This window comes from Ambystoma mexicanum, chromosome 6q (assembly GCF_040938575.1).
Source record: "Ambystoma mexicanum isolate Mex_15411 chromosome 6q, UKY_AmexF1_1, whole genome shotgun sequence".
Classification (NCBI taxonomy): Eukaryota; Metazoa; Chordata; class Amphibia; order Caudata; family Ambystomatidae; genus Ambystoma; species Ambystoma mexicanum.
The window spans coordinates 430,757,251-430,783,827 of NC_090937.1; the positions used below are offsets into that span (position 1 = coordinate 430,757,251).

General features: G+C 39.3%; 1 protein-coding gene across 5 annotated transcripts in view; it reads left to right on the plus strand.

Moving 5' to 3' along the window:
- The window catches only part of LINGO2 (leucine rich repeat and Ig domain containing 2), a 5,916,036-nt gene that overhangs the window by 3,043,802 nt on the left and 2,845,657 nt on the right, over positions 1-26,577 (plus strand). The gene's annotated exons all lie outside the window — the stretch shown is intronic.

Sequence of the window (26,577 nt, forward strand, 5' to 3'; positions counted from 1 at the left end):
GACAGTGAGGTATAGTCGCATTGCAACCTTGAGTCTGACAAATAGAGAGATGCTGGTGATAGATGCGCGAAGAGGATGTGTAATGGAAGTTAGGGTTATAGTTGATTTTGTGAATAGAAAGAGTAGTGTAGTGAGAAGAGAGGTGGCGTAGAGGAAAAGAGATGATATGGATCAGGAGAAAGTTGAGATGGTTCTTAGTGGAGGAGAGTGAAGTGAGAAATAGAAGGGAAAGGAAGACATAACATGAGAAGTGCATTGCAAAGATGCAGCTGAGATGAAGACATTAAGGGTTCTTACAGACAAATAGCAGGACACAGCAAAACAAAGGCTCATAGGTTCATAGGTATAGGCATAACACATGGAGTCTCACGCAGGGCCCTTCTGCTGCTGTTCCAGTATGACGGTGGTGAGGGGGTGGGAGTTAGGGAAAATGTGTCCAAACTCTCCTCTACATTCCCCCCTGTGGTTGAGTCATCGACCAAATTCCTCTATCCATTCTGCTTTATAATCTCTTCATACTTTAGTTTCTTTGGGACCCATATCTTTGCCACCCCCTCAGGTGACCTGCAGTCTTTATATGTTCATCAACACTTCAGGTCATGTGGCAGCAATCTCCTGATGGTGGACAGACTATCCATCATCCTACGTATTTTGTATACTGCTTAGTGTAGTAGAACGCCGTCCCTGGAAGTGCAAGAGTATTTTCCTTTATGTTCTCATAGGTACTTTCCTCATGTTACATCTGCTCACCAGTTCCAGCATCTATATCAATCATGATCTTCATCCCAATAGCTTTCTTGTCTGTTTTCTGGCATTGTCCCAAGATGATCATTATGAAACAAAATCCTTGCAATACCAACATTTGTACTGCTCCAAGTAATTTGAAGGCATTTGCCAACCAAGTTGGAATCTATGCAAACAGAGACGAAAACCAGCCGTCCTCCTTGTTCTTGTGAACATCATCCTCCATCTTCATATGCAGGGTTGACAACATTGTTATTGTTTCTGTCAAATTCCCATTGTCTTCATCATGGGCAGGTGAAAATGTACAGCATGAAGGTCATATCTTGGCGCATAAGCCTCCTTCAATTACTGTAATTAAGTCCAGGACATGCCTGTTCTGGAGGGCCATAAGTCTGATTGTCCTCAACTCTTTTCTGAGCTCTTTAAATCCATTTATTGCCCTGTTGATCATTTGCAGCAGCTCCCATCTGGTGATTTCCAGCCACTTGGCATTCACTGCCGTCTGAATTCGTGGCAGGAATACAGCTGTCAACATCACTGCTGTTCTACTGAACAACTTATGTTCATCTGGAATATCACAATAGGCTTCTATTGATTTTGCTGAGTAGTCATTATCTCTCCTTTGGCTGCTTCGATAAAACAATATTTTCTTCCTCAGCTGTACATGTTTGGGAAGTCTGTAATCTGCAGGTCACTTTGTGGTACTACTAAGGCTGTTATGCTTATCAGCACCAATTAACAAACCGCACCCCATTTTGGTGGTGACTTTATATATGCTCTTGATCCACAGGCCCAATAATGTTCCATCAGGGCTGCTATTCCTTCCTTCGTGCCTGGTACATCGCAAACTCGGCCAAACTTGTGATTCTTTCCAAGTTTCACTGAACCATTATTATAGATGCATAAAGACACATTATTCAGGGGTAGTATATGCAATGGTCCTCCCTCATTGTCGACCCATGTCAACAATCTTGCAATCTTAGGCCATTGGGTTTTGCATTCCTTTTCTGCATTTTCCACAACTACTTTCCATTGTACAGTTAATGCTGTTGCTTTGGACGCAACCAATCCTTCATCCCATGCTTCAGGAGTAAGCACTGTTCCTTTGATTTGTAGTTGACCTATTTCCCAGCATTCTTCTATTTCCTTCCCATTCTTGTCCTTGTTTTGTAACATCCTATCTACTGCAATCTTGATTCCTGCTCCATTTATTCTGGGCTTTTTGTATTTTATTATTTGATGCATTTTTTCTGGCTTTTCTCTTGCTTGATTTTATATCTTGTACATACTTGTCTCCTATTTAAGATGTTGCTTTATTCATCCACACTATGGATGCTGTTCTGCCTTGGAACTGTCCTCTGGTTACGAAACGTGCAATGTGTGTCCTGCAATGTGCCTTTTTCACTAACACTTCTGTTACTATGAATATTTTAGAGGTTCCCAAAACATGAGGTATAAGGGAACTCACATAGCAGTTTTCATCTGACGTACCTCTCCCCACATTTTTCATGGGCTGATACCAAAGGTTATTCTTTAAATGAGCCACAATGTCTAGATAAGTATTCATACCTTCATGATTTTTCCCAACATCCCTTTTAAATCGAAATAAATGCCTAGTAAGATTATAAAACATTCTGTTTGTGATTTCATCATGGGCAACAGTAAATGTTTCATTGTCACCCACCATATCTGTATTATTTCTTATAACTTGTCTAAATGTCATAATAATTGCGACGAAAACACAAATCATAATGCAGCATGACAAAACAATTATTATTCCATGGAAACTCATTGATTTTCTTGACAGCAATGAGCCTCTTATATTCTGAAAACTCCTCATTTTTGCTCAAACTTTTAATGTGTAACTCTGTAAGTCTCTATGAATCACACCTTTATATCAAAAACTGCAAGATGATTGCAACAATTATTCTAAAAACAATATGATTGTGCTATTTTCAATAAATGTTATGGCATTGACCTATCTTCTTATTAGAACTGGATAAGACTGTAATATGTCAGCAAAAACAGCATAAAAGAATGTGTGTAATGTTATTGCAATAGGTAACGTAAAGATGGAGTGTGCTTTTCTTATTTCTGCACCAGTACTTCAATATATTTTCTCTTCAGCCTTTCTAAGAAGGTTCCATGTTAACTGCAAGTCTGTTTACTCCTTTTCAAATGTTAAACAATATTGGCCTTTGGTCTAGGGTGCTGCTGTGTTCTTTACTTTCCTTGTATGTACTCTTGACCATAGAACAAGTGTGAATGCATGGAACCCCTTCTCTTACTTCACTGTCATTAGTTGCAGGAGTGGTTGGGGATTCACATTTATATGGCTTGATGTTGTGAAAATTAAGTCATGCTCTCTCCGTGCTTTTAACTTGGCTGCTGTGGTTGTGACGCCTTCCACCTCATATAGACCATCAAAGCAGGAAGTGCTCCAAATGGGTACACACATTTGTAGCAGCACCTGGTCTCCTGGGTCTAGACTGGGTTGTTTTAACAAATTCTCTGTTTCAATGGCTTGATCATCCTTGATGCTTCTCTTTGACCCCTCCCTTCGATTATTGACCTGTTGAGACATGAAAGAAATGCTTGCAGTCACTGTTGTTAGGTAATCATGCATCTCATCACCTAATGTCTTCGCTAGACTATTGGCTTTCATTTTTAACATAGTTGGAGTAACAGGGAGGGGTTCTCACGCTAAGCCGGGCTTGTTCCTTAAAGTCTATAGGACTAGGAGTAGGCAATGTAGCCACCCCTTCTTTAAAGTTATCTTTATTTTTGCAATCCTTTCCTTCAATAATCCATTTTATCATTCTCAAACACCATTCACCTGGGGGTGACAAGTGGAGGAAAACATATGCGTAATGCGTAATTGAAGAATTATTTGTTCATACAACTCATTTACAAAATGCAGTCCATTGTCAGACCGCAAAACCTCACACAAACCCCATCGTAGGAATACCTCACGCACAAGGAACTTGGCAGCGCACGTGGCATCAGGGTGTGTGTGTGGACCTGCCTCGATCCATCTAGAAAAAGGACCTACCAAAACCAGTATATATCTGTAAAAGTTCATGTCTGCAGTATATCTACATAGTCTATATGTAGGTGCTGAAATGGGCCATTTTGGGCCTCATCACGAGTCTGGCGGTAACCCTTAAATGCGGCAGTAGCGCTATTACCCCCTAATTTAAACGTCCATCAGATCATGGCTTTGGCAGATTTCCCACCAGCTCATAGCTGGGGGGAAATCTGCAGCAAATTTGCTGATTTTCGGCGCGATTACCGCCAGCGGGAAATCCAACGGCGGTAATTGCGCACATTTTCCCCATTGGGCCCAATGGGGAATGAGGAATTCCCGAATGGGCCCAATGGGGAATGGGCAATAACCCTTCTGCCAGGGCATCAAGAGTTGTGCAGTCAGAAGGAGAGATCCAGTTTCATTAAGGGTAATGGGGTCAAGAGAAGGAGAATGACAAAGGAAGAAGTCAGAGTTAAAAGAGGCTTTATCGTAGACAGACTGTGCATTGCAAAGAGCAATAGAACGACAGTGAGCTATAGTTGCATTGCAACCTTGAGTCTGACAAATAGAGAGATGCTGGGAATAGATGCGAGAAGAGGATGTGTAATGGAAGTTAAGGTTATAGTTAATTTTGTGAAGAGAAAGAGTAGAGCGAGAAGCGAGGTGGTATAGAGGAAAAGAGATGATATGGATCAGGAGAAAGTTAATATGGTTCTTAGTGGAGGAGAGTGAAGTGAGAAATAGAAGGGATCCGACATAGCATGAGAAGTGCATTGCAAGGTTGCAGCTGAGAAGAAGGCATTAAGGGTTCTTACAGACAAATAGCAGGACACACCAAAGCAAAGGCTCATAGGTTCATAGGGAAAGAGGCAAAGAGGCTGATCAAAGGCTGGTGATTTATTCCCAGAATTAACAGGGTTACGGATTCTGCATGTAGTACACGGATCAGGTGGGTCCCGTCTAATGAATTAGCTATTCAAACAATGTATGTTAATGATAATTTAGCTCTAATATATAACTTAACTAGACCTGATATATAAATTGATGCATTACTTGATAAGTTTGATGATTTAATTAAGCAATTTTCATCAATTTGTCATTATCATTATTTCTTTTTTTTTTTTAAACTGGACCAAACAATTTTGGATCGTCAAGGAATGAATTTACAAATTTACACATCTTTTAAAATCTCCACAAATTGATAAGGTGGAGGTTAAAAGGACTCAGGGTTTGGGATTTCATAAATAGGCTTGTATTACATTTATGGGACATTATGGTATACCTGCAGATTTATTTAGGATCCCAGATGTTTTTTGGGCCCCACTTTTGACTAACATTTTTAATTATCTGCTTGTGAAAGACAAGCTCCCAGAGGCATGGAAACGTCTGATTATTTTCTGGATATTTAAAATTGGTTCTAAATCCTCCTTGCCAACTTATTAACCAATCTCTTCATTATATTTGCCGTTTAAAGTCTTTGGGAGGGATTTATTATTTCAGCTGCACTCAAGGGTAGAGCCTAGTGTTCAACTGGCTTTACGAGAAGGCTTAAGAACGGATGAACAGGTTTTTAATTTGCATTTAATTATTTCTAATGCCTTATATATTCAGCATTAAATGTGTATTACCTTCTTGGATCTGTGACCCACTTTTGACAAACTAATAGAGCCATATTATTGACCAGTTTGCAGGTCTTAAATTGTCCTGCAGACTTGGTTAGGGTATCAGAACTATTACACTCAGATACAAAGGCCTGTGAGCTTTCAGGTAGTAGAGAACATGGTTCTCCTTGGTTCCCTGTCAAAACTGGCATGAGACAAGGTTGTGACCTTGCACTGTTATTGTTCTCTTTAGACAGCGCTAATTTATATTATATACTGCTAAATTGTGGTGCCAATGTTCCCTGCTTCAAGGATTTGAGTTTTCCGGTTCTCACAATCACGGATGGCACAGTGCCCATCACGGGAAGGCCTATTTCACTCCAGTGTCTCATTAATGCTTACTCTAAATTCATGAACAACATTCACTTGTTAATGCATCTAAATCAGCCGCTATGTTTTGCTTTAAAAGTAGTAGATGCTTTCAGGTGCTGACATTTTTTAATGGGAAAGAAGCACTTAGTGTTATCACCTCATTTGAATATTTAACAGTTTCTTTCTTGTCCAGGCTTGATAGGGGAAATCATATTAAAAAGCCATCAAATAGAATATCCCAGCTCTTAGAGGACATTTTCCGGTTTGGGATTTTTACATGCCAAGTTTACATGATACTTAGGGTGTACTCAATCAAAGCCAAAGCAATAGCCACATATGGAACAGGTGTGTGGGCAATAGAAAATGCCTCGATGTTACAGATCCAGAAGAGTTTTTTTTTTTTACAAAGATCCTGGGTCTTTCGGACTGTGCACCAAACCTTGACACACATATTAATAGAACCAATAGAATTGTTGGTGAAAGTTTGGTCTAACCCAAAGTCATCTTAGATTGACGATAAGGCCTTAGCATTATCCTCCCTTTAATTGAAAGAAAATACATTTCTCTTAGCACCCTGAGTGTTAATAGCATTAATCACCCGTTCCACAGGCTGGAACAGGTGGTATCGGCACCGGCTACCTTTATTAAAGGTCCTCTCTAAGCTTGGGGTTATTAACTTACCGCCCTTCCCAGCCCATGGAATAAGTGATTATTGCAAAATTAAAAAAATAACCATGGGATAAAAAGCTTAATACATTCAGATGGCAGAATATGAGATAAAATACAGTCAATCAAAGATGTCTTTTGGTTAGACCAAACTTTTAACCACAATTGTATTGGTTCTATCTATCATCCTGTAGAAAGGAAAGCTCAATCTTTATATGTGTAGCAAAGTTTGCCGCTGAGTCCCGAAGTCCCAGGATTTTTTTTAAAAAAACGATTTATCTGGAATTGTAACATCGAGTCATTTGTTATTGCCATATTGAAGAAACTCATTGTTGAAGTGGCCGCCATGGATTAGGTAGGCGGGGATCCATATGGAGCCCCTCTTCCATTTCCATGGCAGCCTGCAACTGGGAGATGGAGCGATAGCAGCAGCGGCCGCCGCCGTAATCAGATAAGTTGTGCTGGGGGCATTGAGGGGGTGTTTGAAAGGAAAGGGAAGGGAGTGTGGGCGGAAGATGGTGAGATGGGGAAAACAGCCATCAGGTGACTTGTAACGAAGTCTTGGACTGTGAGATTCATCTCGTGATCCAAGCTACCTGATTGGTTACCCCCCTCAAACCTCCAGGTGCTAATGAACAACATTTGGAGAAATGTAAGCATGGAATATGCTTTATAAATCTGAATGAATCGAAAGAAAGCTTCTGGTTATCTCATTAAAGTTAGCCTGTTTGAACATATTATAATGGAAGGAGAAGCTAGCAAACATTGGAGGTCCTCCACTGCTCATATGTAATGCTGGCTTATGGGGGTTTGCAAAAGTATTTGACTTCTACAAAATACAAACCTGAGCTAGCACTAAATACTATTTATGCCTTTATTTAAAAACCTGTGTTTTACTCAATGACGACATGCTCTGTTATATTTCTTATCTGCTGATGCCGTCTGTTGGCTTTGGCTTTTTTTAACGTATTTATATTCAGCATTGGGGGTGAGAAAAGTCTTTTAAAAATTATGTATTAGTTAATGTGGATGGGGTGATTCGCACTGTGATGTTTGCAATTTTCTTTTAGATTGTTGTTAATTATACACTCATAAGAATAACATTTTAATTGAATTGTAACCGTTTTTTAAAGATGAAGAGGTCTAAGCAATTTGTGATTTCATGTTTGTTGTTTGTTTTATACTTTGATCTAAATTTGTTTTTCAAAACATGTTATGATGATGATGAAGAAAACAATGATGTATAGTCAGCCAAAGGACAGTAAGAAAAAGGTAGTAATTACAATGTTCATAGTTACGGCATAACTTGAGTCTTTCGAGCTAGCTCATGAGTTAAGCACTCAACACTCACATGTAACCGTGCTGCACTTGGCAAGCTTGAATCATGGCAGCGCCAACTCAGGTCATTGTGTCCAAGGTCAACCCATTGAACCCATACATTGTGTAATAATTACACCTGTTATTACGGGATACAACCTTCAAAAGTGGGAGGATCGGGAGTGAAACAATTTCTAAAACTGTGATATTTTAATTATTATTTTTATTTTTATTGTATAGATAGTTCAATCAAAATTTTACACATAATACAAAAAGCAAATAAATAGCAGGTAAAATATGACATTCTATTAATTAAATTAGTTATAGTACAAAACACACAATGTAAAACAATATGAAACAAGAATATCACAATCTTACGATTAGTAAATAGGACCAGCAGTATTGAGTAAGAAGCACACAACAGACGAGGAGACACAAAACTACAAAAATACCACAAACTTGAGGTTAGCAAATAAAGCAGCAGAAAGTAAGAAGCACACAGCAGCAAAAGAGGATACAGAGGGTATAGTATCATCCCTACTTTCACATCCCAATACTTACAACAATTTTCACATCCTCTTCAAAGCTCAGCAGATACTTTCTAGCACAATTCCACAACTGTGTTATTGTGTAAGGCCTTGAATATAGCCAGAGACACTTCAAAACCAAAATAAATCACTAGTAATAATTTCAAGATCGTCCACATACTTACTCAGGTAACATTCATAGTGAGTCCTCATAGATGGACAAGAGGTAAGGACATGCCTAGCTTACAAAATAGATTTTGTGTCACTGCAAATTCTACAGGTCCGCTTTTCGATATCCAGACTGATCCAAGCTCCCCTGACCTCCAGGACCTCCAGTCTATTTAGCCAGAGGTTCGTAAATATCCTCCGTGTTACAGTGGAAGGTAGGAGCCTAAGATCGGCTTGCAGCTCTTTTTAAGCACAATTTATCATAGAGAAAGTAGTTAATGACCTCATAACAGATACTTTTTCATTGCTTGCCACCCAAACCCATTTTTCTGCACTACTCTTTAGAAATGTTAAAACAGCTCCGTAACCATAATCCCAGTGGGGTCGCCATCCTATTTTGGCAATGAAATTGTCATTTATTGTCACATTTGTTTTCTTCTAAAGCAGTTTTAATAATGAACAGTAATGAGTTAGGATTGGCAAACATGATCTTTATGTATAATTTGCCTCTATTTATTTCAATATGGGTATGTAAGGTAATCATCCCCGCTCTAATCTTAAGTATTCAATCAGGGTATAATTGGTCAGCCCCAGGATTCCTCTCTAGACAAGTCCCTCAAGGCGATCAGCACAATTACCCCATTCCACACAAAATGTTTCCAGAACATATAACAATGCTGCAGATAACTTTTGTTCGTAGATATTCAGGATACCAAGTAGACTGTATCAGCAGTCTTCTTAGAGAAGATCGTCACGGCCCCCATGGTAGATAGTACTTTAGCTCTCTTGTGTTGTTGCACTATTTAATTTCTCTTTTTTTCAGATGTAAGGTCATAACCCAAATATCTGTAGCAGGTTATCCTTTTAATAGCTCCCAGTGGGCTATCAATCCAAGCCCTGCTAGTGCGCTTCTGACCCATTGCCATAAACTGAGTCTTTTCTAGGTTTATTTGTAGGCCTTTTAGTTCAGCATATTTACCCACCTCCTGAGCACTACGAGAGATTCCCACAAAGTATTGTCTATAATTATTAGGTCATCCAAATTTGATATTTGTATTATGAAAGCTACTGGATGCTTGAGAAGCCCCACTTTGAGTGTGTGTGCCATGCACCTGAGCTGCAGGGCATATGTGGTCTTCATAAGGGTGGTGGAGAAGCCTCTCTCTAATTGCTTAATTTAAAATAAAGGTACACATTATGAACACCCCAAAAGGTTACTTCCTGTGTGCTAGCACATGACATTCAGCACATGAAATATGCTTAGCCCACTGTTGATGATGTATAGTTTACACCTCAATCATTAGTAGCCGTGACTACCATACCAAAAAAAGTATTATTATTTTATTTTATTATTTTTATTTAATTGGCTGAGTAAATAATCTCAACCTTTCAACTAAATCTCATCCAATTACATTAATCAAATCATGCACATTTTCTTTTAAAAAATAGAACAAAAATCAGAAGTTCAATCAATTGACAAAAATTTACTATAAAACAAAATACAAGTGTATAAACAATTCAAAATGAATGATAACAATACTAAGTATTTCTGATCTCAATTATACTTCTGCATTGGTTTTTTTCCAGTTTCATTTGCCCAGAGTCGTTAAAAAGAGTATTATTTGGAAACCAGTGAACTTGCATTAGTTCTTACATGATTTAGCATTTGTACACTACACTGATCCGAATTCAGTCTCTGTAGGAATTTCACAATTGCATATCTGATGTCTTAAGACTCACTATGAAAAAGAGCCACCCACAGGGATTCAGCATTCATAATCCTATTTTCATTAAAATGATTCTTAAAAAAGAAAATTCAAAATGGTGCTAGCTCAACACATTCCACCACAAGGTGCTTTAAGGTTTCACAAGCTTGATTACAAAAGCAACACATTTTATTTGGTTGAGCAGATGCCTGCCGTCTTGTTACAATTTCATTAGACTGCCATAGATTCAATCGAAAGCACATATATTTGACACAGTGATCTGGATTTGGAGATTGCAATAAATATAATGCTATGACTCCATATTTTTTCAATAAAAAGGGATTTTGACTGAAGTCTTCATATAGCATACATTTTTCTCGTGTCCTTATCCAGTCGTGTTGCCACAACTTTGTTTTGGCTTTTTTCTGGCTTAGCTAGGAGAAGATCAATTGTGATGTCTGCATCGTGTAAAGCTTTATGCACCTTTGATCGCCACAACTTAATGAAAGCGTAATTTGATGTGGTAACATATACAGATAATATTGACAATAGGCAATTTTTGTTATTCAGCAATAGACATTTACGATATAAGGAGAAGAGCTTCCAAGTATAAATACCATTTAGTGATATCATGCCGAATTCATGCCTGATTATGACAATTGGCTCAGCTAGAGGCAATTTCAATACGGTTTTCCAAAATATGCCTTCCATCTTTGCCCAAAACGTATAGGTCTTCCATTGTTTGGTCTCTGCTCCATAAAGTAGAATGGGAGTTACTTTTTGTTTGTAGTATGTGAAGAGTAGGCTAATTGAAAATGTACTATACCTTTCACCAATAGCTCGCACTTGTGACATGGCTTTAGCTAATTTCATTTTTAAGTTCTCTTGATAAGGGAAGTCTGAAGGATGATTGTTAAAATTGACTCCTAAATAGATGTAGCTTGAAACTACTTGAAGTTTTGTGTTTTAAAATTGCCAGCTGCCAGCTTTATTTCATTATTTAAACGTCCCAAATTGAATTATTTGTGTTCTCATGGTATTGATGGTTATGTAATTGTTTTGAGCATATTTCTCTAAGGCTTCCAACAAAATTCTCAAGCCTTTAGGTGTCTTAGAAATCAGGATGAGATTGTCTGCATACAACAACCATTTTATTGTTTGAGCATTTAACATCGGCGAGTCAGTCAATAGCCCTGCAAAACACCTACTCATATCAGCAATATAGAAGTTGAAGAGGGCTGAAGCAAGAGTACACCCCTGCTTCAGCCCACACGTCCAGTATGTGTAGGAGCCGACAATTGCCCATCCAAGCTCAGCCTTATCTCTACAGTAGTATCAGTGTTAAACTCGTACAGCCATTTTAGAATAGGCAATGGACATTTCAGATTCATTAATTTTTTTAACAACAGTTCTCTAGGTACCAAATCAAATGCGTACGAAAGTCCACAAAGGCCATATACAGTGGCTGCTTTCTCTGCTATTCATGTAACTTGATCGCATTCAATGTGAATAGATTAATGCCCATGCCGAGAACAGGAATGGTGCCCATCTGGGATGGCGCTCATAGATTTTCTTTAGTTAAACCAGCAATTGAAATCTCTCAATACGAAACGGGCAAAAAGAATTACTGGACAGTCAAGCAGTGCTATCGGCCTGTATGACACAGGGGCAGTTCAATCCCCTTTTTAAAAAATCGATTACTGATTTCTTCCAGGAGGGTGGAATCATACCTGTGCGTAGAACTTGATTATAAATCACTTGAAGAATTGAGGCCCTTGCTTAAGGATGTTGCTTTAACATATTATTATTGAGGACATCAGGGCCAGGGGCCATGGAGGAACTAAGGCTTGAAATTCATAATAATATGGGCCTCATTATGAGAATGGAGGTAGCCATGGAGCTATTAGCTCCATGGCTGCCTCTGCTCCGGGCTCCATTACCGGGTTCCTGCAATGGGGACTTACCGGGTTACTCCGAGATAGGAGGACCTGGTAAGTCCTCCATGCAGGAACCCATACCCATTCTGATTTGAGCCCCCTTAGGACTCAATGGGAATGGGGAGGGCAGTAATAATGGGCAGAGTACAACTTGCCCGTTATTGACTCCCTCTTCCCCTCGCGGGACCCGGAAAGCACGCCTGGTTTTACCAGGCGTGCAATCCGGGTCCCGCGATGGGAAGCTTGTAATCGGCGCTCCCGAAATGAAGGGGGCCGGTGCTGTGCCGGCCCCCTTCAATCCGGGAGCGCCACCCTTATAATGAGGCCGCATGTCTTCTTGATCAAACAGTATTTTATGATCCTGTTTGACTTCATGAAGATTTATGCAGAATTCAGGCAAAGGTGTCATATATAAAGCATCATACAAATCTATCCAAGAGGATTCTGTTATAGCATTCAATTGAACTGAGGCTTGAGTTTTGCACACTGCCTCATTTAATAACAACCATACTCCCGAAGACATTTTTGCAGCATCTGCTTTAGTATCTCTTCTCCATCTCTTTGATATTGAAGGGCCTTCCTAACAAGAATCCAGTTTTTGTAAACTGATCTAAGATGTTTCACTTTAACTATTCTTTCTGAATAAGGAAGATCTTTGAGTTCACGTATATTCTGTCTTGCAAGAGCTTTTCTTGGTTTTAAGATATGATCAAAAACATGTAAATGTTTGTGGTTAAGGTGATTGCCTAATGCTTTTACTTGCGTATATTTTTCCATGGGTGTGACATAACAGTCTTGTTGATAAGGTTTATGGCCTATACTTTGTCCTGCTAGTGTTTATTCTAGCTTTGCTAAAAAGCTTTGCATCCATTTCAATCTATTTCTCCCCTTGTTAATGCACATGTGCCCTTTATAGTTTACCCTTGTGTCCTCAATTTGCTGGAGAGGCCAAGACCATTTGAGGCACAGCTGATTATGATCACTATGTGCATTTGTTTTTATCTCCAGGGATTCAACCATCTCCATGGATCTCCGATCACTAAAAAGATAGTCAATTGTCACCTTTTGATTACCTTGCTGCCACGTAGATTTTGGCGGTATATCGCCATGAAGGGTGCCATTTAGCATTACATACTGTCTCTCTGACATCAAATTGTTCCATCGAGTCTCCTCATTATTTCCCTGCTTATCAACATTCAGCAAAGAGTGGAGATTTAAGTCTCCCACTATCAGCATGTAGCTTAGAGTTGAGTCTAGAGCAAGATCATCCAGGATGGCTTTGATATACATGAAAAAAGATTTGGGCAAGAGGTGCGCTCTGCCCCAATAAATATTTATTATGGTGACCACATAAATGTCTCTCTGAACCTTTATAACCTGAATGTACGGAGTAAGAGACAAGCATGATTGAACATTAAATCTCTTAGATATTTTTGTAGCAACCAACAGGCCAGCCATTGGTCAGCCTCTTGAATGAGTAATTGCTGGCACTATTACCACATTAAAAGCATCCCACATTGGTGCAGTTGATAGCCAGGTATCCTGAAGTACAATTATGTCAAATTTGCCTAGATCATTGGTGTTTGAGTTGATTAGCTGTCTAAAACCTTGCATTTTCCATGAGATTAGCTGTATTGTTTATTTAGGCGCAAGTTGTTATGCTCGCATTTCACCGTCTTTACCAGTGTGTTGCCTGTTCATTGCTAAGCACGAATCTCCATAGTTGGGAGTATGGCGATTACATCCAAAAAATGTTGGTGGTCTATATGTTTGAAGGTGATTAGGCATAGTGTTACTGTATTAGGATCTTGTAGCAAAATGAATCCCAACTTATGTAAAGCCAATCTTGCTCCCCATAAAATATTCAGCACTACTCTTGAACGGAGGAACAATCTCGCCTCAGTTAAATCGATGTCACTAGTAAACTCGACAACATCAATATCCGAAGACACTATGTCCTCCAAGCTTGGTATCACCATACAAATGTTTAATATGCTCAATCTATTCAAGTCATACTTCGGATATGGATGTTCTGGACATTTTATTAAGAGGCGATGATAGCTCTTATACTTCAACTGTTTATCATTTGGTGCCCCATGGATATTTTTCTTCAACATGATTGATGCCGAACCATCAGCTTTGTGACATAACAGCCTGTTGGTAGAATTAGATATTGCCTGACTCTGTTCCTTCTTACGCATTGCCAAGTGTGAAGGTGGGCCTTTCAAAAGGGTTTTATAAAATGGGACTGGCAATTGCTTTGCAATATTTACCGTTTTAGCATGTGTCATCTCATGGTTTGTGGGTACATATTGGGACAAAGATTTGTTTATCTCCTCATGCATTTGTTCAATTGTCGGATATACAGATATTCCAGCCATTACATCCAGTTCCAGTGACTCACTTAATAGTGTATTTTTTGGTTGGTTTGTAGGAGCAATATGCTGTGTAAAGCTTTCCAGTAATTCATTGCATGAAGATAATGCTATAAGATCATACAGAGGTTTGTAATTTAAATTACTTGCAGGTGGGATTGATTGGGTTGCAGTGTTCATGAGGTGTATTTTACTCACCTTCCGAGATGTTGCAGGATCCATATTGCCTACTGCTTTTATTGCCAGTTTTTATTATTTTTGTTTTTGTTTTCCCCAATGTCTGACTTTTGTATATTTTTCTCCTCTTTTGTAATTTCCCAGCGTTTTCTTTTTTCTCTTCAGTCACTGTCTTTGTTTTATTAAACATGTTAAATGCAGGTTGCATAATAATGCCTTGTTGTACTACGGCTATAGAAGATTGTAAATTACAGGGTTGAGTGTCTCCACGTGTATCCTGAATTATCATAAGGTTTAAAGGTTTGACAGCCTATTAATAGCATGATGTGAGCTATCTTTAATTATCTTCACATGGTTATTTATGTGAGTGGAGGTTTCACTAGGGCCAGCCTCAGTTTGCAAGGCCCTCGCTACCACCTCTACAGGATTAGATATTTTCAAGTAATCCTTTTTTGAAGTATGAGTCTCTTGAGTGTTTGTGTGCTTGCAGTTGACAGTGCAAGAGCCTGCTTTCTTTCAGGAATGTTTAATAACGTCTCCACATTAGCACGAGACTGGTGCACGGCCTTACCAGTGACCAACTTTGTCAAAAGGTCTGTTTGGTGATTTGACTTCTGGTCAAGAACCTCATACAATCTCGCAATTGATAAAAGTGCTGTATTCATTGGAGCAAGTGTATTGTTCAGCACGAGAGTTTCAGGTAGCGAATAATGACGAGGTTGTTGTTCACCAACAGACATCGTGTTAAAGTTGTGCCGCCTTGGAGTAGGTAAAAGAGAGGGAGTGAGTCGATGAGTGATGCATAGAATGATCAAAGATTGCAGGTGATTTTGATAAGTTATGATCATTATGTAGATCCATACCATCCACATGCAAGATATGGTTTAGGGGAAGAGTCACATGCAGACCTTTTTGTGACCTGATCCACAAAACATACCGCTCTCAAATTCAACATTTGATTGCATTCAATCACCTGAGTTGAAATGGATAAAAATAATCTCCTGTGACTCGGAACAAAAACTATTCTCCATATTCATGAAGACTAGTGCATCAGCGTCTGTATGGTCTGTTGCGGTTACTGCATTATATGCTTCGCATAGTTTGTGCTGAGCAGCAATTGTACAGAGTGGAGGTTCCACTGTTGGAAGCGCAGTGTCCGGTACCAATAAGCCCAAAGTATCAGGGGAGAGATCACAATTTAAATAAACAGCCTCAATTGCTGAGTCTCTTCTCTCCGGTAGAACCCCTGCAGAGTCCAGCACGATTTTTACAGGTGTGTTTAAAGGCGGAATTGTAACAGAAGATTCTTGCGCTATAGTAACGACTCCATCAGATCCAGCGTCTCCCCATCCCCCATGTGCATCGCCTGTGTCACGACATTGCTATAATAGACACGAATATCAGCTGCCATTAATTGTGAACGCTGCTGAGATTTCAGCCAGCAAGTTTTAAATGCAGCGGTTGCTAAAGATTTTTGCAGCGATATACTAGTAGGGGTGTTTCCAATTGTGTCCTTGAGTGGCGGCATGCCAGATTTCAATGCGTAAAAACTCAAGGACATTACAAACAGAAAAAAGAAAAAAAAAGTGTAATTTAAGCTAGTGACTATAATTAACTGCACAAATCAAGTTCAATTACAGAATTAAATCTGAATGCAAAATTACCTCTCAATGGTACTTTTTCTTTTCCGTTTTAACAAGGTGACCGAGAGGCAAAACAGACCTTCACTTGTCAATATATTACGATGTGTGCCAGGCACAGTCCCAGCACCCATCCAGACAGCGAGACAGCAGCACACTTGTCACACACTTGCCCAAACACGTGCACGCAAATGCACGCACCCCCAGTGTTTTATAGGATGCTGGGATAGGGGGCGTGGCTAGCAATAGCAGTAGCTGAAAATGAGCGTAAAGTATCTTAGTTTTACTGATTTAGTAATGAAGGACTATACACTTGCTCCAGGTGCCCTTAGGAATCATTCATACCCCAGTAAAAGCCCAAATATAGTCCAATTGCAGTTTTCAAGTTCTGTAGCAGGAAGAGCAGCGGGTCCAGCGAGACAGCGGCATACTTGTCTAACACACTTGCTCAAATGTGCGTGCGCAAATGCGCGCACTGCCAGTGTTTTGTAGGATGCTGGGATAGGGCGCGTGGCTAGCAGCAACCCAGTAAAAGGCCAAATATAGTCCAATTGCAGTGTTCAAGGTCTGTAGCAGGAAGAGAAGCGGGTCCAGGAAGACAGCGGCACACTTGTCAAACACACTTGCTCAAATGTGCGTGCGCAAATGCGCGCACTGGCAGTGTTTTGTAGGATGTTGGGATAGGGGGTGTGGCTGGCAGCAACCCAGTAAAAGGCCAAATATAGTCCAATTGCAGTGTTCAAGTTCTGTAGCAGGAAGAGAAGCGGGTCCAGGAAGACAGCGGCACACTTGTCAAACACACTTGCTCAAATGTGCATGCGCAAATGCGCGCACTGCCAGTGTTTTGTAGGATGTTGGGATAGGGGGTGTGGCTGGCAGCAACCCAGTAAAAGGCCAAATATAGTCCAATTGCAGTGTTCAAGTTCTGTAGCAGGAAGAGAAGCGGGTCCAGGAAGACAGCGGCACACTTGTCAAACACACTTGCTCAAATGTGCGTGCGCAAATGCGCGCACTGGCAGTGTTTTGTAGGATGTTGGGATAGGGGGTGTGGCTGGCAGCAACCCAGTAAAAGGCCAAATATAGTCCAATTGCAGTGTTCAAGTTCTGTAGCAGGAAGAGAAGCGGGTCCAGGAAGACAGCGGCACACTTGTCAAACACACTTGCTCAAATGTGCATGCGCAAATGCGCGCACTGCCAGTGTTTTGTAGGATGTTGGGATAGGGGGTGTGGCTGGCAGCAACCCAGTAAAAGGCCAAATATAGTCCAATTGCAGTGTTCAAGTTCTGTAGCAGGAAGAGCAGCGGGTCCAGGAAGACAGCGGCACACTTGTCAAACACACTTGCCGAAATGTGCACCAAGTGTTATTATTATAGAGTTTTAGATTCAAAGAGGCATTACTATTGCATGGTAATTAGCCTCCCGAAGTTCACTGAGGAGCTTAAGGTGTGGAATGCTCTTAATAATTGCCTTTGCAGGGGTTTAAAAAGGCAATACAATAGTGTTGACAGCAATATAGGTTTTAGAGTTGCAGCGCTTAATTTGAAAGATGAGTTTAATAGTGAGAAAAGTAACTATTCAATACGTTTTTGTGAATTAAATGTTTTATTTTGCAGTATTTAAATAAACTGGTTGCATATGTTTGGCAAGCATTTTCATTATGACTTTAGGTGAAATACCAATGTTTATAAAATGAGAATTCATTAACTGCAATTGGAAAGTGAAGGTTTTCTATAAAGTAACTTAAAGCATGTTTTCGTGTTTAGGGCTTGTAGTGTTAAATTTGATATTTCTGTCAAGTTGAAGGTGTAGTGAAAAAAGATCTTCCCAGAATGGAGGTGTCTTGTTTTGCCGGCAGGATATTTAAATTGACGGCAAACATGATTTCAAGGAGCGTGGGCGTTGGGCTTTGTTGCGGAGCTTTTTTGTTGTTGTTGCAGTGTTCACAGTGTCCTCCCGAGTGGAACATGGTTATGGAGGCAAGTTTTGAGTTTTTATTATTGTGCACCCATAGTGCTGATTAATTTACTGTGTCTGAGTAATGCTTTCTATATTTCTTTCAGTAGTAGATGGTAGGTCAATAATGACCACCGTCTGCTATACATATATTTTGTGATGTCATCTTTGTAGTCGTGGGTGTTAGTCTTAGCAGTGCACGGTGGTGGCACGAGTTATGGTTGCTTAGCTTACCATAACTGGCGAATTTCAGGGGGTTTTCGGTTTTACATGGAACCATAACGTCCCTTTAACAAAGTTTTTTCACTGAATTTCATAGGTATTTAGTAGCACAATTTAATAATAATAACTCTGACTTTATGTACATGTCAAATTGAACATACTGAACTCCCTCTACTGAGTTTGATGCCAGCGAACTGTTTTAATGTCCGCAGACATGTTCGGACAACAGCACCACTACCCAAAAACTCTGGGGGGGTATATTTAATTGTTATATCATAACATATTAACATTTTACAAATTCACAAACCAGCACACATACACATTATGTGTAGTAATACATAAGAAGTGTAACCCATACATGTAACACACTAACCATTCATTTAAATACAATATGTTCTAAAATGGAATATACCAAAAGAAGAAAGATAGGCTTCCAACATAATAACCTCACAGGCACTCCACAACCAAGAACAACAGCAGATCTACAGACCACTTACAATATACCTTACCTGAAATAGTAAGTGTACTGCATGTTACTCATATATTTATAACCTTTCTGTAGTAGATGCACGCAAATGCACGCACCCCCAGTGTTTTATAGGATGCTGGGATAGGGGGCGTGGCTAGCAATAGCAGTAGCTGAAAATGAGCGTAAAGTATCTTAGTTTTACTGATTTAGTAATGAAGGACTATACACTTGCTCCAGGTGCCCTTAGGAATCATTCATACCCCAGTAAAAGCCCAAATATAGTCCAATTGCAGTTTTCAAGTTCTGTAGCAGGAAGAGCAGCGGGTCCAGCGAGACAGCGGCATACTTGTCTACCACACTTGCTCAAATGTGCGCGTGTAAATATGCGCACTGCCAGTGTTTTGTAGGATGCTGGGATAGGGCGCGTGGCTAGCAGCAACCCAGTAAAAGGCCAAATATAGTCCAATTGCAGTGTTCAAGTTCTGTAGCAGGAAGAGAAGCGGGTCCAGGAAGACAGCTGCACACTTGTCAAACACACTTGCTCAAATGTGCGTGCGCAAATGCGCGCACTGGCAGTGTTTTGTAGGATGTTGGGATAGGGGGTGTGGCTGGCAGCAACCCAGTAAAAGGCCAAATATAGTCCAATTGCAGTGTTCAAGTTCTGTAGCAGGAAGAGCAGCGGGTCCAGGAAGACAGCGGCACACTTGTCAAACACGCTTGCCGAAACGTGCACCAATTGTTATTATTATAGAGTTTTAGATTCAAAGAGCCATTACTATTGCATGGTAATTAGCCTCCCGAAGTTCACTGAGGGGCTTAAGGTGTGGAATGCTCTTAATAATTGCCTTTCCAGGGGTTTAAAAAGGCAATACAATAGTGTTAACAGCAATATAGGTTTTAGAGTTGCAGCGCTTAATTTGAAAGATGAGTTTAATAGTGAGAAAAGTAACTATTCAATACGTGTTTGTGAATTAAATGTTTTATTTTGCAGTATTTAAATAAACTGGTTGCATATGTTTGGCAAGCATTTTCATTATGACTTTAGGTGAAATACCAATGTTTATAAAATGAGAATTCATTAACTGCAATTGGAAAGTGAAGGTTTTCTATAAAGTAACTTAAAGCATGTTTTCGTGTTTAGGGCTTGTAGTGTTAAATTTGATATTTCTGTCACGTTGAAGGTGTAGTGAAAAAGGATCTTCCCAGAATGGAGGTGTCTTGTTTTGCCGGCAGGATATTTAAATTGACGGCAAACATGATTTCAAGGAGCGTGGGCGTTGGGCTTTGTTGTGGAGCTTTTTTGTTGTTGTTGCAGTGTTCAGTGTCCTCCCGAGTGGAACATGGTTATGGAGGCAAGTTTTGAGTTTTTATTATTGTGCACCCATAGTGCTGATTAATTTACTGTGTCTGAGTAATGCTTTCTATATTTCTTTCAGTAGTAGATAGTAGGTCAATAATGACCACCGTCTGCTATACATATATATTTGTGATGTCATCTTTGATGTCGTGGGTGTTAGTCTTAGCAGTGCACGGTGGTGGCACGAGTTATGGTTGCTTAGCTTACCATAACTGGCGAATTTCAGGGGTTTTTCAGTTTTACATGGAACCATAACGTCCCTTTAACAAAGTTTTTTCACTGAATTTCATAGGTTTTTAGTAGCACAATTTAATAATAATAACTCTGACTTTATGTACATGTCAAATTGAACATACTGAACTCCCTCTACTGAGTTTGATGCCAGCAAACTGTTTTAATGTCCGCGGACATGTTCGGACAACAGCACCACTACCCAAAAACTCTGGGGGGGGGGTATATTTAATTGTTATATCATAACATATTAACATTTTACAAATTCACAAACCAGCACACATACACATTATATGTAGTAATACATAAGAAGTGCAACCCATACATGTAACACACTAACCATTCATTTAAATACAATATGTTCTAAAATGGAATATACCAAAAGAAGAAAGATAGGCTTCCAGCATAATAACCTCACAGGCACTCCACAACCAAGAACAACAGCAGATCTACAGACCACTTACAATATACCTTACCTGAAATAGTAAGTGTACTGCATTTTACTCATATATTTATAAACTTTCTGTAGTAGATTAAAAAAAATGATATTATGTTTTTTTTCTCACAGAAATGTCTAGTACTCTGGAGTGGCTAGAGGAGCATTTCCCACATGAGGAAATGTCAGAAGATAGTGAATCTAATGGTAGACAATTTACAATATATACCATTTAATTATTATTTTTTATATATATTTTACATATATATTTTTTTTTTGTACAGAGCATACCAAAATAGAAAGTAATACAGAAAAAGATGTTATGGATAAGACTCTTCACAGCATACAAGAAAAAATGTATCTACTGTTGGCTAATTCTAATAATATAAAAAACTTTGTGGAAGATCATTTTAAACAAAAGACCATGTACCATTGTCCCACATACACCTGTCCCCCCTCACCTCATCCCAGACAATTATCCCAAAACCCTCTACATGAACCAAAACGTTTAGATGAGACTTCCATCCCTTCTTCACCTCATACAAATCCTGTTGAAACCCCTAATTCTCCTATTTTTGTTTCAGTTTCTGCCTCACCTTCTCTGTCATAAATTAATCATACATGTTAAATAAAGTTACATTTTTATATTGTGTTCTAATTAATTTCATGTTTTTAAAAGAAAAAAAAACAATTTAGGTGTCTGCGGACAGCGCGGATGTCCGGAATGTCCGTGAAGAAACGAAAATGGAGATGTCCTGAAGAACACTATACCTGTCCGTACTGTTCGCTAGCAAGTTGAATCTGTTCTAAGAACACACGCGGTGTCCTGAAATGTTCGTAAAAAAACAAAATAGGGGTGTCCTGAGAACGGTATGCCTGTCCGTTTTGTTCGTAGGCAGGTTGAAACTGTTCTAAGAACACATCATGTGCCCTATAATGTATGTAAATAAACGAAGTAGGGGTGTCCTTAGAACACTATACCTCTGCGTAATATTTGCATGCAAGTTGAAACTGTTCTAAGAACAAACGCGGAGTCCTGAAATGTTCATAAATAAACAAAACAGGGGTGTCCTGAGGACGCTATGCCCATCCCTATTGTTCGCAACCAAGTTGAAACTGTTCTAAGAACACATGTGGTGTCCTCAAATGTGCATAAATAAACAAAATGGAGGTGTCCTAAGAACGCTACGTCTGTCCGTATTGTTCGCAAGCAAGTTTACACTGTTCTAAGAACAAACGCCTGTCCGTAACTGTTCGTTTGACGTGTGACGCAGTTTTAATTTCTTCAGGACCCGAACAGTGTCCGTAGAACATCAACGCGCATGCGAAAACCAATGTCCATTCCTTTGGTGTCCTGCAGACAGCCGCTCCCTTCGCGGATATGTTTGCGAAGTGATCATGTGACCGCTCCCATTCTGATCGTTTGTCATGAATGCGGACACTGTTCGTGTCCCCGAACAATTTAAAAGTACATTTTCAAGTAATCCCCAATATTTTTCAATAAAAACTCACCATAGCACAAGTCCCACATACTAATCCTGAGTTTCTACATACTTTTTGAAACTTTTTGAACTTTTCTTTGTGTTCGATCTGTCCGCAGACAGCGCGCATGTCCGAGAACCGCGTACAAGCACCCTTATAAAAGACCACGCCCTAGAGCTTATTCTCATTGTGTTTCTGGCTATTCTACAGAGCAAAGCAAATTTTACTGCCACCTGCAGGCATCCATGGCTGCACTGCTGCCACCTGGTGCTGCATCTGCCTCAGCACCACCCCCACCCCCTCCACCACCTCCACAAGGGCGTGAAGAGGGTAACAGAAGTGAGGATGCAGAGGAGGAAGAAGAGGATGACGAGGATGAGGTAGTTGAACTCCCTACTACCCGCACTCAGTATGAGTCTTGGGTGTGGTGGTTATTTACCATTCGTGGGAATGGTCCTGAGGCTCGTGCGAACCAAGTCACCTGCAACGAGTGCAAAATGGTACTCAGTCGTGGGAGGCTTGGTTCTTACAGTTTTGGGACCACTACCATGAAGCGACACCTAAGGTAATTTCATACTGGGGCCATTCGAAGGGTTGTACCTTGCGAGGAGCGTAGCAGGTTGACTTCCTCTACTTTATCCTCCGTTTCGGATCCTGTCACCACAAGGAACACTCCTGTGGGACAGCGTATTCCTCAAGCTGCCTCACAGGCCATACACAATGCTGATGACCCTTACCTTTCGAGGGTCACAGTTGTGTGTATGTACTGCGACGCAGTACTCTGCAGGGGGGAGTGACTTTGCAGTGCTTTTGAGACTATCATCTCAGAGCACGAGAAGATCTGCTCACTACCCAAATAAAACCCACTCTACATCTTCCTCTCTCAGCGCGCCCTTTCTTATCCCCGTGGTTGGTGTCCCCCCTTCACCCACCTTTCCCCTCCTCTCCTAGTGTGTCGTGTATAAAAAAACAAAAAAATATAAAACAACAAAAATCAAAAAAAAATAAGGCTCTTTTCAGAGCCGCCTTTCACAGTTAAAAAATAGAAGTGAAAATAAATGAAGTAGTGCCCTTTGTATTTTTTAGATGTCCGCGGACATTCCGCGGACATCTAAAATTTTGGAGTGCTACCCTATCATAACCATTGCAATTTTCTCTGGAAGGAAGTGGTGGCTCTGAAATGAGCCTTTTGGTGGTGTTTGTGTTTGAAAAATCTACCACAAAATGGATGCTGTAATTCTAAAAAGGTTGCAATGCATTTTGTATATTTCTCAGAAAAATCTGATTGCCAGCATAAATTAGATGGATTCCATCTCTGCGGAAAATGTATGTACTACGAAACATAATATTTTCATTGTGAAATGAGGACATGCCAAAATCTCTTAGAAAGGCATAAACAGCCTTATTGATATTGCACCTTGCTTTCTCCATTTGTGGACAAAATGAAGAAGAACAAAGCCACATTTGTCTCTGCGCAATCCGTGAAAAATTTACTTGAGAATTTGGAAACATGTCCATGACCTTCCCAAGTCCTTCTTTCATTGCAAATTGTAAAGAAATTCCAGACACATGTCCTAAACTGTTACCTCCACAATGAATTATAATTAAATCTGGATGTTGCTCTGTCTTCAAAATAGCACAGAGAGGTAGCAAGTCCAACCACTTCATTCCACATACTACATGCCAGTGTACTTCCACATGTGGAAATCCAAGATCTACAGCTACTCCACAGCTTTCCGAAGGCACCTTCAACCAATGTAACCACAAATCTCCGAAAATCCGAACAATCTGTTTTCTGAAACACACAATCATAGCTATCTGTTCTTCTCTCAGCAAAAAGAGTATCTGAGAAACTCTCTTCTGGCACAACACACCCACTAAACTTTCCTGACCAATCCCTTTCTATGCTCATTCTAATTTGCATGGCTTCCCAATCCAAAAATCCCCGGATGTAACACCCGATGTCCGCGAACTACCGCCATGTCCGCTGACATATCGTAACATGGACAGTCCTTCTACCATTTCCACTTCACTCTCTGTGCCATTCCCTCATTGGATGTAGCTAAGAAGTAACATGACCATCTACCAATCACACAAAAGACCTCTACATCTAACTGCATCATCATAGATCAGTACTGCAAATGTACTGTGAATCTCTCTTGAGTACAAGTGTCATTTCATTGGAAAGCACCTTCTACAAGAAATACGGTACATGTCTCCAAGATTTCTACTTGCAGCTCCATGCATATCCATATGCATGAACACAAACTACAGGTATGCATATTTTCTGTAAAGTACATGTACAATTCTTCTAGTTTCATATAAACAGATTAACTGACTTTTACCTTGTATAATCTGTAAAATGAACTCACTGTCTTTTTTTCCATCTCCTAAAATCAACTGTCACTTACAAACCTTTTATACTATTTAATTTCTTTTTACACACACATATTCAAATCATGTTGAAGTAACATTTCTTAAATACAATATATAGACAGCATATAGTCAAACAAAATTGCATGCACACACTATGTTCAAATCTCAAACAACAATACTTGTACAATAACAGAAACATTTATTTATTTATTTACTTACTTATATTTATATAGCGCAAGCAGCCCATGACATTGAGGCACTATTATTAGCAAGAGCTTAGTTACAGGAATAGTGGTATTCACTGGTACATTATGAATTTCACAAGCCATAGTAAAGATATTTTGTTTGCTACAGTTAGTCATTGCAATATAGTTTATTCATTAAGAACATATGATATGTATTCAACTGGTGTGACGTATCTTATGTGAATAAGATAGTTTTAATGGTTTTGAGGAAGGCGCTGAGGATGTCAATTAAAAAAATCAATGTCTAAATTAAAAACAGTGCTAGATACAAACAAAATTACTAATTTGTTTCTTTTACAATTGCAGTGAAGACCATTCTCCTGAAAAGAAGCCGACGAATTTGAAGTACAAAGAACAACTAAGAAATAACCTGCTCATTTTAGAAAAAAAGTAAGTTGAATACCACCATAATATTTGTATTATTACTCAAACACACTGTAAGGTTAATTCATGCTATTTCTGTGCCTAAAAATAGAGATTGTGCACCATTCTGTCCGAAAATCCCCATTTCTTAAACAGAGATTTACATCCAGAATGGCACACAAATTCCTATTTTTCGACACACAAATTACCCAACTCAGCCGCTAGAATTTTGATGTTATAGAAAAAACAACTTTTTTAATTGTATAGCATTAGATTTACTATTTGTGCTTCTCCACACCACTAGCTTACTTTTTTCTGTCATGTGAACCCCAGTTTAGTAACACATTAATTCAAGAATACCCATCCCTACTAGTTGTAGTTGCCCAATGCACAATCACACACTATTAGATTCATCTTTATCATCTTACTCAAACACTCATGCACACAGCACACATACATTGCAGAACACCCCAACCCATACCTTCTTTATTTTTTTCAACAGACCCTAAAGAATGCCTATCAAAAATCAAGTCCGTAGAAGGCAACGCAGAAGCAGAGCAAATGAAAATAGAAGTGTCCAACATAAGCATGCATATCTAGCAGAATTTGTAAGAAAAGTTTAAACAAAGCAGCCAATACAGTCATTTAGTGAAAGAAAAGAAGTTTCAAGTACAGAAACTTTGCCTCCTCTATCAAAATGTAAAACAAACCAGAAAACAACTAACAAAAAAATCAGCTATCACTACAGATAAAACTGCTTCTATAAATCTTGATATAGTGCAAAGTAAGTATAAGAAGAAAAGTATTTTAGCCAAAATGTTCCTTCACAGAATCCTTCAAAATCTTACAAAAACAGGAGAGAAACCAGGGTCAACCCTTAAAACCTATCATAGGATATTAATCTTAGAAGCATTGATAGACAGTACAATTCTTCTCAAAAGAAAGTTATTTATTTTAGTGTTAAACTAAATGAAACCACTAACAAAACTAATAACTAAATTACAAAAAAGAGTTCTCAATAAATTAAATTTCAACAGAAAGAACGTTTTAAATATCTGCGGAGGTGAATGGAGTCACACTACAAGCACAGAACCATACTTTAATGAAGAAGCATACAAACAAAAGCAAACAAATACAATTGCCATACATAGCAGTGGTCGAGGTTATGAAAAAGTTAATAACACC